This window comes from Salvelinus sp. IW2-2015, linkage group LG24 (assembly GCF_002910315.2).
Source record: "Salvelinus sp. IW2-2015 linkage group LG24, ASM291031v2, whole genome shotgun sequence".
Taxonomy (NCBI): Eukaryota; Metazoa; Chordata; class Actinopteri; order Salmoniformes; family Salmonidae; genus Salvelinus; species Salvelinus sp. IW2-2015.
Window position 1 is genome coordinate 4004063 of NC_036864.1, and position 16662 is coordinate 4020724.

General features: G+C 43.7%; 1 pseudogene; it reads right to left on the minus strand.

Annotated features, from left to right (window-relative positions):
- The window catches only part of LOC111951548 (striatin-interacting protein 1 homolog), a 40260-nt pseudogene extending 26397 nt beyond the window's left edge, over window positions 1-13863 (minus strand).
- Window positions 13864-16662: the final 2799 nt, after the last annotated feature.

A 16662-nucleotide genomic window follows, 5' to 3' on the forward strand; every position in this document is an offset into this window, starting at 1 on the left:
ATTTCGCCAAGCTCGCATTAACATCTGACAAATAAAATGTAATTTGATTTCATTTGGTGGAGGCAATGTGATGGTCTGGGGGTACTTTGGTGGTGGTAAAGTGGGAGATTTGTACAGGGTATAAGGGATCTTGAAGAAGGAAGGCTATCACTCCATTTTGCAACGCCATGCCATACCCTGTGGATGGCACTTAATTGGAGCCAAATTCCTCCTACAACAGGACAATGACCCAAAGTACAGCTCCAAACTATGCAAGAACTATTTAGGGAAGAAGCAGTCAGCTGGTATTCTGTCTATAATGGAGTGGCCAGCAGTCACCGGATCACAACCCTATTGAGCTGTTGTCGGAGCAGCTTGACCGTATGGTACGTAAGAAGTGCCCATCAAGCCAATCCAACTTGTGGGAGGTGCTTCAGGAAGCATGGGGGGAAATCTCTTCAGATGACCTCAACAAATTGACAACTAGAATGCCAAAAGGTCTGCAAGGTTGTGATTGCTGCAAATGGAGGATTCTTTGACGAAAGCAAAGTTTGAAGGACACAATTATTATTTCAATTAAATATCATTATTTATAACCTTGTCAACGTCTTGCCTATATTTCCTATTCATTTTGCAATGCATTGTATGTATGTTTCTGAAAATGTAGCTACTAAGATGTTCTAATAAGCCTAAACCTACAGAGCAGTACATTACTTTACTGATTTCCCCTATTGTCCCTTTCCCCCACTCCAGCAAACAACTAGTGAGAGAGAATGCTACTGTGTACCATCTCTGTAGCATTAAAGGCCCAGTGCAGTCAAACACGTGATTTTCCTGTGTTTTCTACACATTTCCAACCTATGATGTTGGAATAATACTGTGAAGAAAATAAAATAATGATGTCCTTTTAGTGTAAGAGTTGTTTGAAAAGGCCACCTGAAATTTCAGCTTGTTTTGGTGGGATGGAGTTTTGGCCTGCCTGGTGACATCACCAAACGGTAAATTAGTTAATAGACCAATAAGAAACAGTTACAAACATCTCTGCCAACAACAGCTAGTTTTCAGTTTTCCCCTCCCCACTCAGACCCCTCCCAGACAGTCCTAGCAAAATTCTTGCTTGAGAAATTGTACTTTGCTAAGAAACAAATGTTGTTTATTTTTGACCATTTTAAATCGAAAACAATAACAGTAAGGTACTTAATTGTTACCCTGTAAATTATTTGATATTGAGATAAAAACAGCTGCTTCGGACCATTAATCAAGGCATATATTTCCCTCACCAACTTTAAACATCAGCTATCTGAGCAGCTAAACGATCGCTGCTGCGGTACATAGTCCATCTGTAAATCGCCCACCCAATCTACCTACCTCATCCCCATACTGTTTTTTATTTACTTTTCTGCTCTTTTGCACACCACTATCTCTACTTGCACATCATCATCTGCTCATCTATCACTCCAGTGTTAATCTGCTAAATTGTCATTTTTCGCTACTATGGCCTATTTATTGCCTACCTCCTCATGCATTTTGCACACACTGTATATAGACTTTCTTTTTTTCTACTGTTTCATTGACTTGCTTATTGTGTTATTGGATTGTTTATTGTTTATTCCATGTTATTCCATGTGTAACTCTGTGTTGTTGTCTGTGTCACACTGCTTTGCTTTATCTTGGCCAGGTCGCAGTTGTAAATGAGAACTTGTTCTCAACTAGCCTACCTGGTTAAATAAAGGTGAAATCAAAAAAATGTAAAAGGAGGAAGTAAGCGCTAACCACAGTGGTGCTAACACTTGTTGAGAAACATAATAACACAGTAATTACGAGACATTGTATTGATGTTGTGGTGCGGTTGTAGTAATGTTGTCCTACTCACTCTATCTCCATGCTCAGCAGCTCCAGGAGAGCGGTGAAGATGCCCATGTCATACAGCAGGAACACGTTGTGGCGAGACCAGTGGATCACGTCCGCGTCCGTGTCGCACTCATCAAACACCCCTGGGGAACGCCACACAACAGACACACATAGGCTTCAACAGATGCTCACTCACCACACAACACTCTCCCCCCGCTTCTCCTTCACCCAAATCCAGACAGCTGATGTCCTAAAAGAGCTGCAGAATCTGGATCCCTACAAATCAGCTGGGCTAGACAATCTGGACCCTCTCTTTCTAAAATTATCCGCCGCCATTGTCGCAACCCCTATTACTAGTCTGTTCAACCTCTCTTTCGTATCGTCTGAGATTCCTAAAGATTGGAAAGCGGCCGCGGTCATCCCCCTCTTCAAAGGGGGAGACACTCTAGACCCAAACTGTTACAGACCTCTATCCATCCTGCCCTGCCTTTCTAAGGTCTTCGAAAGCCAAGTTAACAAACAGATCACCGACCATCTCGAATCCCACCGTACCTTCTCCGCTATGCAATCCGGTTTCCGAGCTGGTCACGGGTGCACCTCAGCCACGCTCAAGGTCCTAAACGATATCATAACCACAATCGATAAAAAAAGACAGTACTGTGCAGCCGTCTTCATTGACCTGGCCAAAGCTTTCGACTCTGTCAATCACCGTATTCTTATTGGCTCAATCTTTGGGAATCTCAGACGATACGAAAGAGAGGTTGAACAGGCTAGTAATAGGGGTTTGCAACAATTTTGGCAGATAATTTTAGAAAGAGAGGGTCCAGATTGTCTAGCCCGGCTGATTTGTAGGGGTCCAGATTTTGCAGCTCTTTCAGAACATCAGCTATCTGGATTTGGGTGAAGGAGAAACGGTGGGGGCTTTGGCGGGTTGCTGTGGAGGGTCCTGGGCAGTTGACCGGGATAGGGGTAGCCAGGTGGAAAGCATGACCAGCCGTAGAGAAATGCTTATCGAAATTCTCAATTATAGTGGATTTATCGGTGGTAACAGTGTTTCCTAGCCTCAGAGCAGTGGGCAGCTGGGAGGAGGTGCTCTTATTCTCCACAGACTTTACAGTGTGCCAGAACTTTTTTGAGTTTGTACTACAGGATGCACATTTCTGTTTGAAAAAGCTAGCCTTAGCTTTCCTAACTGCCTGTGTATATTTGTTCCTAACTTCCCTGAAAAGTTGCATATCACGGGGGCTATTCGATGCTAACGCCACAATATGTTTTTGTGCTGGTCAAGGGCAGACAGGTCTGGAGTGAACCAAGGACTATATCTATTACTAGTTCTACATTTTTTGAATGGGGCATGCTTATTTAAGATGGTGAGCAAGGCACTTTTAAAGAATAACCAGGCATCCTCTACTGACGGGATGAGGTCAATGCCATTCCAGGATACCCCGGCCAGGTCGATTAGAAAGGCCTGCTCGCTGGAGTGTTTTAGGGAGCGTTTGACACTGATGAGGGGTGGTCGTTTGGTCGCAGACCCATTACGGATGCAGGCAATGAGGCAGTGATCGCTGAGATCTTGATTGAAAACAGCAGAGGTGTACTTGGAGAGCGAGTTAGTTAGGATGATATCTATGAGGGTGCCCGTGTTTACGGATTTGGGGTTGTACCTGGTAGGTTCATTGATCATTTGTGTGAGATTGAGGGCATCAAGCTTAGATTGTAGGATTGGCGGGTGGGTTAAGCATGTCTCAGTTTAGGTCACCTAGTAGCACGAGCTCAGAAGATAGATGGGGTGGCAATCAATTCAGATATGGTGTCGAGGGCACAGCTGGGGGCAGAGGGTGGTCTATAGCAAGCAGCAACAGTATGATGATGATGATGATTACCCTGTGCCAGGTAGAGGATGGCCCGGGCCACCTTCAGCCTCTTGTCCCGGTCAGTGACCTCCAGAGCATCTAGTAGTCTCATCACATAGGCCCTCTGCTGCTCCTGACCCAGCTCAATCCACCTCCTCCCCCGCACTGCAGAGAGACAGGGACAGGGTGAAAGAAACCAGGTGAGTCATGTCACTTTGTAGGACTGTGTGACCTTGTGACTCTGAGTTTGGACGTCTGTCGCTCTCTTATTCTATTCACTTCTTTCTCCCATTCCCTCACTTTTTATTTTCTTTGTCCATTTCTCTCCCCCTCGCTCTCTCTCTCCCCCACTCCCTCCCTGCCCTTTTCACACGTGAAAAAGATTAGCAGGGATCAGGTCTGGTCATTAAACTCACACTGACCCAGGAGCAGCTAGCGGTCTCAGAGTCAAAGTGTCCTGGCACCCAGCTCACATGCATGGTCACAGCAGGCTATTTCAGCCCTGGCCAGGTATAGCAGTACACACACTGACTACTGATCACCCACTGTGAACGCTCACGAAAGAGAAAAGAATGCCAGGATCCAACATCAAGGCAGCAATGCCTTTTACTTCTAGGCTATGAGCGATTGATTCCTAAAAGTGAAGTGTATTGTACAATTAGGAATGCTTCTGTCCTTTATTTTTTACCTCAACTCTTGGGATTCTTGTAGGACATCATGATCAATGGAATTCAAATAGCTAGTCAGTTCCCCTCTTTTAGTAGAAATGTTCTGACATACAGTGCCTTCAAAAACTATTCATACTTATTCCACATTTTGTTGTGTTACAGCCTGAATCCAAAATGTATTACATTTATTTTTCTTCTCACCCATCTACATCCAATACGCCATAATGCAAATGCATCGAAAATGAAATACAGAAATATCTAATTTACGTAAGTATTCACACCCCTGAGTCAATACATGTTGGAATCACCTTTGGCAGTGATTACAGCTGTGAGTCTTTCTGGGTAAGTCTCCACGAGCTTCACATACCTAGATTGTACTGTATTTGCACATTATTCTTTTTTTTAATTCATCAAGCTCTGTCAAGTTGTTTGTTGATCATTGCTAGACAGCCATTTTCAAGTCTTGCCATAGATTTTCAAGTTGATTTAAGTCAAAACTGTAACAAGGCCACTCAGGGACATTCAATGTCGTCTTGATGAGTAACTCCAGTGTATATTTGGCCTTGTATTTTAGGTTATTGTCCTGCTGAAAGGTGAATTTGTGTCTGTTGGAAAGCAGACTGAACCAGGTTTTCCTCTAGGATGTTGCCTGTACTTAGCTCAATTCCATTTCTTTATATCCCCCCCCCAAAAAAAACTCCCTAGTCCTTGCCGACAAGCATACCCATAACATGATGCAGCCACAACCATGCTTGAAAATATGAAGAGTGGTACTCAGTGATGTGTTCATCCATCCTCAGTTTTCTCCTATCACACAGCCTTTAATCTCTGTAACTGTTTTAAAGTCACCATTGGCCTCATGGTGAAATCCCTGAGCAGTGTCCTTCCTCTCCAGCAACTGAGTTATCTTTGTAGTGACTGGGTGTATTGATACACCATCCAAAGTGTAATTAATAATGTCACCATGCTCAAAGAGATAATCAATGTCAGCTTTTTTTTTATTTGACCCATCTACCAATTGGTGCCCTTCTCTGTGATGCATTGGAAAGCCTCCCCAGTCTTTGTGCTTGAATCTGTGTTTGAAATTCACTGCTGGACTGAGGAACCTTAAAGATAATTGTATGTGTGGGGCACAGAGATGAGGTAGTCATTCAAAAATCATGTTAAACTCTATTATTACTAACACTATTATTATACATACAACTTGTGACCTTTTAAGCAAATATTTACCTCTGAACTGTCACGCCCTGACCTGAGTATTCTTTGTTTTCTTTAAATATTTTGGTTAGGTCAGGGTGTGACGAGGGTGGTTTGTGTGTTTTTGTCTCGTCTAGGGTGTTTGTACTGTCTAGGTTTTTTTTGTAGATTTATGGGGTTGTGTTCATTCTAGGTGTTTATGTAAGTCTATGGTTGCCTAGATTGGTTCTCATTTAGAGGCAGGTGTTTATCGTTGTCTCTGATTGGGAACCATATTTAGGCAGCCATGTTCTTTGGTTATTTTGTGGGTGATTGTTTCCTGTGTCAGTGTTTGTGCCACACGGGACTGTTTCGGTTTGTTCACGTTTATTGTTTTTGTATTTGTGTTCATGTTCAGTTTTCCTTATTAAAACATGGACACCTACCACGCTGCGTATTGGTCCGATCCTTGCTACACCTCTTCAGAGGAAGAAGAGGACGACAGCCGTTACATGAACGTATTTAGGCTTGCCTTAATAAGAGGTTGAATACTTATTGACTCAAGACATTTCAGATTTTCATTTTTAATTAATTTGTAAAAATGTCTAAAAACACAACTCCACTTTGAAAATATGGACCATTGTGTGTAGGCCTGTGACACAAAATCTTAATTTAGGCTGTAACACAACAAAATGTGTTAAAAGTCAATGGGTGTGAATACTTGCTGAAAGCACCAACTCTCTGACAAAACTTCACTGCATAAAGTTCATCCCGTGTAACTTTTAATGCGCAGCTCTGATAAGTGCCCTGATAATGTCATTATGGTCAAAGTGCTTGGAGAGCAGTGACGCAGAGGACATGGGTGCATAACAGATATAGCAGTGATGGAGAGTGGCAGTCTGGCAGATGTGTTAAAACATTGATGAGGGCCCCGTCACCGTTTGACATATTTAAAACCCAGATACAGAGAGACAGCACATCTCCTATCTCTCGCCGCAGCACAGACAGACAGCCAAGCTTTCCTCGGATCCATCTATTCATTCCTATTGGCTTCATGGGAAACAGAGTGGGAAGAACAAGACCTAGCCTAGCTCTCTTAATTTATGTAATATGCTGCAGCTGCAACAGAATTGCCCTTTGGGGACAATAAAGCTCTGTGAAATTGAATGCCTGGCGCTACACATGTTTTGTTCCTCATTATGAACCTTCCTTTAACTCAGTAAGCTGAGTAGGAATACAACCACATTTACAGCACAGCAACGAACTGGGCTAGAGTTTGAAAGAATGTGAGAGGGGTGGAATGGATGTGGAGATTAGACCTGCAAAATGGACACCGTCCAATTCATCCGGTCCAAAAGGATTCACATTAGGAGATAAAACGTAATCGACCAGCTGTTTAATAACAATGCTCATGATATGGAACAGTTGGTCACGGTAGTAGGCTATGGCGGTTGTCTATTCGCGGCAAAACCACAGCTAAGGCAGCTCTGTTTGTCATGGCGCTAAGAGAGGCAACGGCTACAGAGCAGAGTTTGGCAAGATGTGCGTGTTCCTGTATGTATGTATGTACAGTTGAAGTCGGAGGTTTACATACACCTTAGCCCAATACATTTAAACTCAGTTTTCACAATTCCTGACATTTAAAAATTCCCTGTCTTAGGTCAGTTAGGATCACCACTTCATTTTAAGAATGTGAAATGTCAGAATAATAGTAGGGAGAATGATTTATTTCAGCTTTTATTTCTTTCATCGCATTTCCAGTGGGTCAGAAGTTTACATACACTCAATTAGTATTTGGTAGCATTGCCTTTATATTGTTTAACTTGGGTCAAACGTTTCAGGTAGCCTTCCACAAGCTTCCCACAATAAGTTGGGTGAATTTTGGCCCATTCCTCCTGACAGAGCTGGTGTAACTGAGTCAGGTTTGTAGTTCTCCTTGCTCGCACACGCTTTTTCAGTTCTGCCCACAAATTGTCTATAGGATTGAGGTCAGGGCTTTGTGATGGCCACTCCAATACCTTGACTTTGTTGTTCTTACGCCATTTTGCCACAATTTGGAAGTATACTTGGGGTCATTGTCCATTTGGAAGACCCATTTGTGACCACGCTTTAACTTCTTGACTGATGTCTTGAGATGTTGCTTCAATATATCCACATACTTTTCCTCCCTCATCATGCCATCTATTTTGTGAAGTGCACCAGTCCCTCCTGCAGCAAAGCACCCCCACAACATGATGCTGCCACCCCCGTGCTTCACGGTTGGGAAGGTGTTCTACGGCTTGCAAGCCTCCCCCTTTTTCCTCCAAACATAACGATGGTCATTATGGCCAAACAGTTCTATTTTTGTTTCACCAGACCAAAGTATGATCTTTGTCCCCATGTGCAGTTGCAAACCATAGTCTGGCTTTTTTATGGCGGGTTTGGAGCAGTGGCTTCTTCCTTGCTGGGCGGCCTTTCAGGTTATGTCGATATGGGACTTGTTTTACTGTGGATATAGATACATTTGTACCTGTTTCCCCCAGCATCTTCACAAGGTCCTTTGCTGTTGTTCTGGGATTGATTTGCACATTTTGCACCAAAGTCCGTTCATCTCTAGGAGACAGAACACATATTCTTCCTGAGTGGTATGACGGCTGCATGGTCCCATGGTGTTTATACTTGCATACTATTGTTTGTGCAATGAACGTGGTACCTTCAGGTGTTTGGAAATTGCTCCCAAGGAAGAACCAGACTTGTGGAGTCTACAATTAATTTTCTGAGGTCTTAACTGATTTATTTAGATTTTCCCATGATGTCAAGCAAAGAGGCACTGAGTTTGAAGGTAGGCCTTGAAATATATCCACAGCTACACCTCCAATTGACTCAAATTATGTCAATTAGCCTATCAGAAGCTTCTAAAGCTTTTTCTGGAATTTTCCAAGCTGTTTAAAGGCACAGTCAACTTAGTGTATGTAAACTTCTGACCCACTGGAATTGTGATACAGTGAATTATATGTGAAACAAATCTGTCTGTAAACTATTGTTGGAAAAATGACTTGTGTCATGCACACAGTAGGTGTCCTGTCCTAACTGACTTGCCAAAACAATAGTGTGTTAATTAACAAGAAATGTGTGGAGTGGTTGAAAAAGGATTTTAATGACTCCAACCTAAGTGTATGTAAACTTCTGACTTCAACTGTATGTGTGACGCTTCTCCCAAAACCTCCTGCTGAAAGTGTCAGGTTAGAGCAAGCAATCAGACACACACACACACACACACACACACACACACACACACACACACACACACACACACACACACACACACACACACACACACACACACACACACACACACACACACACACACACACACACACACACACACACACACACACACACACACACACACACACACACACCACTGCTGACAGTTCACTTGTATACTCTCCCTCCTTCTCTCCATCTGAACCACTTACAGAAAAAGGGAAACGTTACACCTGGGAGCAGTCAATTAATCAGCTCCCTCGACCCTCTCTTCCTTTCCCTCTGTCCATCTCTCTCTTTCATCCCTCTCTCTATCAGACTTTCTCTCTCCAGATGATTACCAGGCGAGAATCCACTCCATTACACTTCTACATACTCTCTCTCCGTAAACGCTAGAATAACAGGCAAACACATTAGAGGGTATGCAAACAAACAGCGTGTTCAAGGTGAGTCAGAAAGCCTTTTGGCACATTCACTGCTTTAGAAAAAAAAACATGCGCCGCGTATGCACAAGAACACGCGCGAACGCGAACGCACGCACACGCGCACGCGCACACACACACACACACACACACACACACACACACACACACACACACACACACACACACACACACACACACACACACACACACACACACACACACACACACACACACACACACACACACACACACACACACACCACACACCCAACCCACCACACACACACACACACACACACACACACACACACACACACACACAGTTGGCTGGAAAGACAAATCCGCCACTGACAGGCAAGAAGGTAACAGTACCATGGCTCCTGAAATCCTCCTCAAAGTAGTCCCTGTTGAGGGCGAACTCAGGCTCCTCCGTGTAACTGTATATCTCTGTGGACAAACAGGAGAGACAGGGGAACCATCAGACAGACAGGATGACATACAGTACAGTACTGAAGGATTCAACAGAGGTAATGTCATGAAAGACATCACGGGGTATACTGTTGTGGAAGCCCTGTATGGCTCAGTTGGTAAAGCATGGGATTTACAACGCCAGGATTGTGGGTTTGATTCCTGGGGCCGCACATTTGTCAAATTTATGGAAGTCGCTTTGGATAAAAGTATCTGCTAAATTGCATATATTATAAGCCAACTGTTCCACTAAGTGCCTTTCATTAAGAATCTATTTTGGCTCCCAGTTATCCTTTCTGTAGAGTGTTTTTGTTAGACTCATGACATCGTTGACTAATCCTTCTTCAGCGAGTATACAGTAGTTAAAGTCCAACTGTCACTCCAGCCTGAGGAACAGTCACAAGAGAGCAACTGTAGTGTGCGTTTGTGTCAGCTAATGTCTCAGCGGGACTAGCTACCTAACCAATGCAGCTGCATTCAACAAGGGAAAACTATGATCTTGCGTTGACTCAATCCCATGTAGCTGCTGACAGCGCAGCACTGTACAACAGTGATCACCAAAGCTACAGGGGTTACCTTGCATGATTTTGTTCCAGCAACTGCTTCAACTAATCAATAAGGTGCTTGAATAAGGTGCTTTGTGGTTGGAACAAAAGCCTGCCCAATAGCTGCCCAGGTCTCTGGTTGGTGACCGCTGGGTTAGGGTTTAAAGACCGTACCTGAGAGTTCAGCAGTCAGGCTGTCTGTGTCCCCATACTCAAACTCCAGGTTAGGGGACTCCATGGAGCTCTGAAAACAGAAAACAACATTGAAGTCTAGGCAGAACTGCAAAGGGAAATGAAGGCACATGACACACACACACACACCCCTGAATTCCTTTATAACTATTGCTTGGCTATGCAAATACAGGCAACAATCAGAGTGGAAAAAGTGAATGAGAGGTGTGCAGGAGTCAACATGCCCTGCATTTCAGAATGGGTTAACGGACGTATCCAGTTAAGGATTTTTGATGCCGCTTTGACATTAGCCTCACCCCATGCCCTCTGGGCATTTTACTGCAGGACACCATAGTACACACACACACACACACACACACACACACACACACACACACACACACACACACAACCACACACACACACAACACACACACACACACACACACACACCACACACACACACACACACACCGACACACACACACACACACACACACGGCGGGAATAAGGACAGAGACAGAGCCCACCTCTGTTTGCCGTCATAGCCTCTAAAAACATGATTTTCCCAGGTTGAGACAGACTGATAAAGTATGCATGATCTCACCAGATATCAAAGCACCACAGAACAACAACATTCTCATACTGCCAGCCACTTGGACAGAGACAGACTAGACTTTGAAATGGGTTGAGACCTGCCGTTAGTCAGCCTTGAGAGTGTCTCAGCAGCAATTTAGTGACAAAGAAAATGACAGCCAATTACGGTCCTTAAATGGCATGTGTCAGTGCCTGAGCCTTTGCTGAAGTGTGAGGACTGTCTGTAGTTATTTTCCATGCATCCTACCACAGAAGGGCAGCAATAGCCAGGGATAGGCGAACATCTGTAATTCACTGGAACCTGAAGAACCCAAAGCCTCAGAGCCAGAAACAGTCTGTCAGATTAGGTTGAGATTCAATAGGAGGGTTTGAAAATGTAAGAGTCGTTTGGCCTCATGATTTGTTCATTCCAAATGCAGTTGCCACAGATCCCACTCCAGATGCAGACTTGTTGTGTCTTATGAGGTGGTTTTCAGTTACAATCTGAGAGCTAAGACGTTCTGAGTCGGTGGAACGAGTCCAAATAAGTCATTCTGGTATCCCTCAGGATTGTTTGGCTGCTATTTTTCACACTACACTTCTGTCCATTCCTCTGCATCCAGATTAGACGCTTGGGCTGGACTCCGAATGACCCACACACACACACTGTGCATCTCAGATGGCTGAGAGAGCAGGAGTCACAGCAGGCTGAGGAGAGAAGATGATGGCGTACCCTCTGACAGGGAGAATGACACATTCCCAGAGGATGAGCCTGGGGTTCAGGGGCCGACAGTCTCACGGTGTGACAGGGAGACAATGGAGGTAAGCTTCGGAGGGAAATAACTAGGGAAGATATTTTGGTCTACAGAGAAAATGGACCAGTCATGGTATGACGTGCTACATCGAAAATGTGCTCTACTTAGGTGTTCAAACTGTAGGTTAATCACACACTAAACCACTGGTCCCAGGGATCTGCAGGGTGGAGGCTTTCGTTCCAGCCCAGCACAGTATCATCACCACTAGAGAAAAAATATTCATCGGTATCATATTTCTAATACCACTGACACCGATGTCACCGTGCTGACTGTACTGACCGTGAGACTCATTGCCTTGAGTGCAGATTGTGATGTTTCTCGGAGATAAACCCTCAACCCCATTAAAATTTCAGCGCACGATTGTTTGATTGGGATTATAATAAAACACAGGCCTCAATCCTAGTGTCTGATTGGCTTAGCCAGCCCCCCCCCCCCCCCCCCCCCAGGAGATGAGAGGATGCCAGAAGGTTGTGTCTGTTGCACTGGGGGGGAAAAACGAAAGGTTTTTATTGTTATTGCTCTCAATAGAGCTCTTTCATGTTTGTCTGAAGGAGAGTGGGGAATTTGGTGTCTCTCACTCAGCTGCCCATGGGCATCAACAATTCTCTCCACCCCCCCAACCAGCTTGCTATGGACACTACCCTTCCTTCCACACTGGCACAGTGAACCCTGCGCTCCACCGTCAGTGTGCGCAAACACTGGGCATCACGTCAAAATACCCACCAGCCCCCAATCAACCCTCCACTCATATGAGCGTATGTTAAAAATAACCTATGACCAAAGCCAGCCAGCCAAGCCAATGGGCCAACGCAATAATAAACGTGAACACAGATCACATGAGGAATAGCCTGGACAAAGAAAGATAATTAAGTGGTTTGATCATATCTCATATCGGCAATGATGACTTAGGCGTACATTGTGTGGCTTGCGCACTGAATCTAGTCTTAGATATTTGACTACACCAGGTTTTGTCCGGGGTAGGCCGTCTTCGTAAATAAGAATTTGTTCTTAACTGACTTGCCTGGTTAAATATAGGTTACATCAAAAAATGAAGCTGTAGGCTGCCTACCACCACAGTTCACCCACTAGCAGGGCTCGTCTGGGTCTGGGTTGCACTGCCAAGACATGAATCCAAAATGCAATTGATTTGTTTTCGTTTTTAATGGCTGAATGAATTAGTTATTAGAAAACAATATGCTGTATCATAGTAGTATGGAACATAATGTCAAGCGTGTTTACTTGAATGCAACTACAGGCCATTGAGGTACAATATAATTACGGAAACATTTTGAAAACCTATTAGTGTGTCTTTGTATTTGATAAATATCCAGTAGGTAATGACATCTTAATATGTAATAATTAGGAAACTAGCTAATAGCCTATGCCTTATTCTATCAATTTCAAATCCACTCTTCTGCACTGACAAAAAATGCAATTAAAAAATAATAGAGTCACACACTGACATAACTACAGATAGGCTGATGCCCGAGCATATGGGACAAATAAGCACACACCGAATTATTATTTATTATTATTAATTATATGCCGAACATCAATACTGTGTATATAAACCTACTGTATATTTGCCAATCTGACACCGGTCTACGATGTTGTGCACAAATTCACAGGCGGCGGGTGCAAAATCAGATTCGACCACAAAACGTCCTGGATATTGACAGTCACATTAGCTACCTGTATTTGCCACGTTCCGAATTAACCATAAGCTTACGGTATTTATAGCATCCACTTGCGTTGTCACCAAAATAACAACCCGGGCTGCATGCTTTCAAAAGCGTCTCTGTAGCGAAAGGGCATTTAAAGCTCCCCAGCAACAACACACCACACGGACACCTCTATACCGGCTCAACGATTAGCTACAAACTGGCTTTACCTCCCAATCCTTCAGCAGATTCTTGAACACATCTCTCCCATTCGGCAGAGGCCTTTGTTTGTTGCAGTTATTGTTAATGTTATTAATGATAGGTACCTCCATTTCGTCTGCCTGCATCTTTCTGTGTCGGTTCGTTCACTCTCTCTGCAGCTTGTGCATTCTGGTAAGGTTCTCGAGCCTGTCAAATTGTAACAGATTTCAGTATTCCAAGTTCAGAAAATCCGTCCCCGTCGATGTGATTGGTTGACTGGACGCCAGAGAGGGCGGGGTTAACTTCTACTGTAAATGGTGACTGGCGGGTTGGTCTTGCCCACGAGTGAATCAGTAGGGTAGAGGATGCGAGTGATCTAATGCGGTCAATGAATTGGTGCTGAGCGTTCCATAATGGCACCTACATTAGGAACATTTTCCGTTTCTGTGGATTCAATGAAACATTCGCTATTATAATTTAGTACTTATAGGCTATTCACTTGCATCTATTGCTTGAATGTAACCACACCGTGTTCACAGTTGTGTAATCCATCTTGATCTGTCAGAATGACTGGATATTGTAATGAAACAGGCAGGGAAGCAGGTCTCGAACCCTCGATCTTCTAGCCCGAGGTCCGGCGCGCTATCGACTGTACCGCAGAAGCATGCTCGAGTGGTAGAGTAGATTTCCGCGCTTATAAACGTCGTTACACTACTCCCTCCTTTCAAAGAGCGCGTCCTCGCGCTAGCTTGCGACTTTACGTCTTACAGGAACGCGCTGACCGGCCAAGGTTCGATCACTTCTGACACCAATGTAATGAAACAGCAGGGGGCAGGTCTCGAACCCTCGACCTTCTAGCCCGAGGTCCGGCGCGTTATCGACTGTGCCGCAAAAGCAAGCTCGTGCGGCAGTGTCGATTTCCGCGCTTATAAACCCAGGGTCGTTACAATATGTTATCTGTCATATCGTGAATTCCTTCACACCTTAGTCAGAGCGGGTATTTCAATCCAAGACCTGAGACAAGACACAAAACTTATGAGTCAATAAAATGATTTCACACCAACCTTGTAACAAAGCAGCTTAAACTAATCAAGAGCTTGATGACTATTTCGTCAAATCAGGTATATATTACTGCTGGGCCAGAACAAAAGCCTGCTCACCCTGTCAGGGCTTCCAGGATCATGATTGAAGAACACTGCTCTAGAGGGAATTTAATATTCCCCCAAAACATCCATCCCTTGAGGCAAGCTGTCACATTGAGTGGTGGTAATGTAGGGATCGATAGACTAGACCTAGACCACTCAACGGTCACTCTCATCCCACCACCGCCACAGTGAATTATTGATTAGTGACTGTAGCAGGAGGCTGCTTGGTGTAGATCGCCTGGCTCACTCTCAGCCCCTGCAACAACCCCTGGCTGAGAAAAGCACTTGACATGATCTGATTGGAGTGTACAGTTTAATGAAAGCGCAAAGGTCATATCTGTTTCACGTACGTGAACTTGACACATGGTGGCTGGTTGGGTGCGAGGGTGTTTATACTGTATGCAGGGATTTATGGATGAAGAACACAGGTCAAAACAAACATGATTATGGTGTGAAACACCTGTGTTAATGTCATTCTGTTAATAAGGCCACCTTAATGGTGTTACTATTTGCTTATTTTTCTTATAATTTTTTCTTAATTCTTACTATTTGCTTTTTTAAATCTGCGTTGTTGGGAAAGAGCTCATAAGTAAGCATTTCACTGTAAAGTCTACACCTTTTTGTATTCGGCGCATGTGACAAATACATTTGATTTCATACGGTTAATATTGGTGGCTGTTATGGACCAAAACAACAGTTTAATAATGAATTCTTTAACTTGCGTTTTTGCCAATGAGGGACAAATCTTTCACACGAACTGAATGAAATCGGTGTGTGTGTGTGTGTGTGTGTGTAGCATGAACGGGATAATAGGCAGTCAACATCTGATTGTGCGTGTGCCTCAGGGTGTCTGTAGCAGAGTGGGTGCACTCATTAGGTCACTCACTACGACTGAGTGGCGACAACAGCTGCTTTCGACTGCTCGAGACACACCCAGTGTCACCCCCTATCACTGTGTCATGCGGCAACACAGTAATCAATTTCATCTGAGTGCAGAGCCCAATTATAAACCCCATGACTGAATAAGTATCCAAACGTATACGAGAGTTCTGAGAACATAATTAAAATGGACACAGAATATATCGCTTGTTGAGTCACTGAATAACCCGTGTTAACATTAGAGGCATAGCGTGTTCTTTCACAATTTAACTGCAGTCATACGTCTTATAAGACACATGGCTTGTTAATACGATTGAGGGAACATAACCTAAAGCCATCCTGTAAAACTTGGCCAAACACTGGTACCAGCGCCTAGTGATCAAATCATCCAAGCTGTAGTGAAACGCCCTAGTTCACAATGATAATACTTTGTTTCAAGCACTTCACATAACATCCTCTCTGACTCGCTCAAGTGGTCATTATTGATGTCCCTCATTCTTTGAACTCCCAGCAGCAGATCAGACGAAGTCAAGAAATGCCCTCCTCAAGGCCATGGGAAATCAGTTTACACAGGCAGCCCAACACTTTGTCCAATAATTGACAAAAGACCTGATCAGTTAAAAGCATTTAGTGGCAAAAGATCAGAATTGGGCTGCCTGTGTAAACGCAGCCATAGATGCCTAATAGGCATTGGTAGCAATCTTTATATCTAAATGTAGGTATATTCAATAAAATACATGAAAATGAATACAAATACAGCACATAGACGACAAAGGTTGATACAATATTTTACATTTTTATTCTTTAAGATTACAGACTTATTATTGCTCATCTATCATTATCACTTGCAATATTTAAACATCGTTTCGACAACTTAAAAATTTGAGAAGAATTTTCCATTTGTACTGACTGAGGATTTACAACAATAAATACAAGAGTTGATATGCTGTAATTCCTATACTTTTGAGTTAACCATACAAGATGCTGGCGTTAACCCTGCCCA